The sequence below is a fragment of the Varanus komodoensis genome, unplaced genomic scaffold (genome assembly GCF_004798865.1).
Source record: "Varanus komodoensis strain SLA01 unplaced genomic scaffold, ASM479886v1 scaffold11, whole genome shotgun sequence".
NCBI lineage: Eukaryota > Metazoa > Chordata > Lepidosauria > Squamata > Varanidae > Varanus > Varanus komodoensis.
In genome coordinates, this window is record NW_025335317.1 from 10,803,688 (window position 1) to 10,807,722 (window position 4,035).

The window sequence follows — 4,035 nt, forward strand, 5'->3', positions numbered from 1 at the left end:
GTAGGACTGAACATCAAATTCATCTAAGAACATTATTTTTGAAGCAAAGTTCTGAAGCACAATTAAAGGTTAGTATATTTGGATCAAACTGGGTTTATTCTGTTCTGTGACATTGAGGCCACAATCTTGTACACCTTCCTTCGCAGTATGTCTCTTTAGGGGACTCTGGGGGACTAACCTCTGAGAAGATATACCTAGCATGGCACAATAAACTACTCTAACTGCAATTATGGCCATAACAAGGAACAGAGGTAATGGGTTCAATTTTCCTACCCCTCACCCAAGCAGGAAAGGAACCCGTCTCTCTATCTGCTAAGCAGGTGTTGAAGCTTTGTTTGAGCAGAAATAACAAGGGAACAAAAATCTCCACTTTCTGCTCTTCCCCCCACTACTGTCTTTCTCTGTTCTTCAACAATCTGTGGAATGTGTTGTCAGTAATGAGGCACAGATTCGGTTCAATTCATTTTATCTGCATTTCGCAAATCACCAGGCGCCTTTTGTTCCATGGTCTGCTCCTCGGCAGAAGTGGATTTTCTGCATGTTGCACGCTTGTATCTAGTTGCACTTCTGCCAATTTGCACTCCCAAAAATGTGCAACCCCCACCCCCAAAACACCTATTTTCCTACATCGGTTAGAAATGTGCTTTTCCAGTGGTTTTCTTTTTGAATTTCTCCACAACTAAATTTGCTTAAACTTCCAGAAAGTTAAAGAAGCAACCCACAAGTCCATGGAATCTGTGTAACTCTGGAAAAGCCAGAGTCCATGGGTCTGGTGTTGGATATAAGAAGGCATGGGTCTGGTGTAGGGAGATAGGGGAGCATGGTTAAACCATAGGTCAGTCCTGTCTCACCTGTGTAGAAAGTGCCTGAACACAGTCTTTAAAAAGTGGAAGAGGGAGGGGGAGAGATATCAGACCTTTGTGACCTGGCAACTCAACTTACATTCAGAGCCATCTGCATCTGACTTACACCAGAGATCCAGTGTGGGATAGTGGTTAAGAGTTGGGGACTGAGACTCAGGTGCTCTGGCTTGTAGTCCCCACTCAGCCATGGAGCCAAACGGGTGACTCTCAGCCCAACCTACCTCACAGGCTTGTTGTTGTGGGGATAAGACTGAGAGCAACAGAAGGTGAATGATGTAAGCCACTTGAGTTGTTTAGAAGAAAAAAGGCAGGATATGAATCTAATAAATAAATAAACTGGGATGCTCTGAAAGTATCTTAATTTCTTGCTTCTTAAATTCCTTCTTTCTTTGTATTTTTCTTCCATTTTTAATCATTTTTAATTGTTTCTGTTGCTGGCTGCTAGACAAGGTTTTGTGAAAAGCTGGATAGAATGTCTAATTTGAGTGGCCAGTAAGGGTGGGATCTGGCTCTGTTGACCCATCAAGTTAGGTGCCTAAAAGACCTTCTATATAGTGACACCTTTGAACATACCTGGTCACCATTTATCATCCTCATTGACCAAGAAGGAGACGGAGATGGACTCTGTTCTGCCCCATTGCAAGATAAGGACGAGCTTACTTTGCTATAAGACGTTTGGACAGGATGAGTCCCTGAAAGCTTTTTCACTTCGAGATTTCTCCCTTCTGGAAAACCACCTTTGTGCTCTTATTATAACTGGTAGCAATGATAGATGCAATTTTTCTTCCATGACACTTCTTGAAGCTAGGTATTAAGAAATACATTGAGTCTGCGAGCTTTTAAAATTTTTGCCAGCAAAACTCAGAATAATAACCTTCCTAAAGAATCTTAAATACTGCAGACTTCATTCTGTACCCTTTTACTCCAGAGGAGGTAACAAAGAATGAAAAGATTCTCTGGGAGACAACTCCTCCAGGGTACCATTATCAACTACTAAGAAAAAAGAAAGGAAAAATGAAAAATACAAAAATGAAAGGAGGAAAAGAGCCTAGACTCACAGCAAGGCTGTGAAATGCGTGGAACACCAGATTTAAGCTAATTGCTGTGGGCAGCGTTAAATAGCCCTATAACATTTTCCTACTGAGATTTATTGCTGTTAAGTTCAAGAAGCGAAAATACTGAGATCATTTAAATACTGTGATTTTGGTAAAATAATTTGCCACTAAAGCTACAGCACTATGTGCCTTTAGTGCAAAATTGAGGCTAGTGAGACGTCCTTTGGAGTAAACATGCAGAGGATTGTGCTATAAATCTTGTCATCATGATTTATCCAACAGTTGAAATAACCTCCTAAAACTGGCCAGGAGGGGCTAATCCCTCCTTCTCCCCATGGATAATCAGCCAACAAAGGCCGCTGTTGTATTCGAGGCCAATGGATTGAGAAGAGAAGCCCAAAACACACATTAAGTCGCTGCCTAGTAGCTGCATGTGGTATTTTTACTCTAAAAAACCACAGTGGGTCCTATCCAGTTCAATACTACTCACCGCATACAAGGGACCTGATTGAGATGAGATTCCTTGTGCCTAATCTAAAGCAAAGAGGTTTAAATTAAAAAAAAAAAAAAAAAACATAGCTGCTTGGCATAGATGTCCATCATTGTCTAATGAGACGCAATGCATTCTGAAGTCACCAGAGGCGACACAGAGGAGGTTGAGACTAAGAGTGAGGAGTCCAGGTGCCCCTGGGTACATTTGGAGGCTCTTCTAAATGCCATGTTAATTTAATCTCGGGCCCATCTACAGGCTGAGTGCAACACGGCTGATAGAGAGGCACTTAATTCTTCCTAGTTGGCTTGTAATATTATCATGTTATGGTTAAAATCAGTAGGTTTAAAATGGATCAGAAAACTAGCCAACACTCACAATATACTGACTATGCTGATATTCCCTGACTCATCAGACAAACATTTCTGGGCTACTTGTGGGGAAGACAGACAAAGAAACCAAGGTTTGAATTAATAAAATAAAATAATAAAATAAGATTAAATAAAATTAAAATAATTAAATTAAATTAAATTAAAGAGAAGTCGGGATCAGGGTGAGCTGTGACCACCTTTTATGAAGGGTATTTCTCTCCTCTCATGCTCTCCCAAGTGTTATAGAGTGAATAAATGAAATGGTCACCAAACCAATAGATGTTAACACACATGGCCTGTGAGGTTCAAACTGGGTAGAGAACTTGTAGCCTTCCAGATGTTGCTAGGCTTCCATTCCTATCAGCCCCAGCCGACATGGCAAATGGGTAAGAGACAATGGGTGAGAGGAGCATTGAGAAGGCAGGGTCCATCCAGTCCTACATTCCATTCACAGTGTGACCATGCCACTTCCACCGGCCCACAGAGGCCAATTTCCACAGCGCCTGCAATGGTAATCCAACAACAGCTGGATCAGCAGGGCCCCAACATCTGGTTTAGAAGTTGCCTATCTCTGCTTTCAATGAGCAGACATGTATAGACAGAATATGAAATACTGCATGCATTTTATTTCCCAATGATTTCCTTGTACTGTTGGGTTTCAAAGACAAGCTTTCAACAAGTAATTATAATAAATGTGTCTACCATCTACTGCCTTCCTCTATGTATTGCTTAACTCTACCTCTCTCAATTGTCTGTCAACAGAACAAAAATATCGATATCTAAATCTACTCAGTATTATACTTGGCCTCTTTGCCTAATAATTCACCATGAACTGAAGGTGGCATAGTGACATTTTGGGGCTAATGATCCAATAGTTTATAAGCTAGGAGACATTTGGTGTCAGAGGGTTTGTATTAATAGTTGCTCAGGACAATACAAACTGTCATTGATTTTATAGCTTTTCAGTCACTGAAAGCAGTGGTTTTTCTCATGTTGCATAAATGATCCATCAGTGCTCACATCCTGCAGTTAATTGGCACTTAGAAGAATGCAAGAGGGGAAAAAACCAGAGATTTCCAAGAGATAACTGCCATGACTGTGTTCATTTAAAAAAAAAAAGGAAGAATGGATACAATTGGAATAATGTGAAAACATACAAAATGTAAGGAGAAAAAGACAAAGCCAGGCTTCCAAGGAAGGAAGGAAGGAAGGAAGGAAGGAAGGAAGGAAGGAAGGAAGGAAGGAAGGAAGGAAGT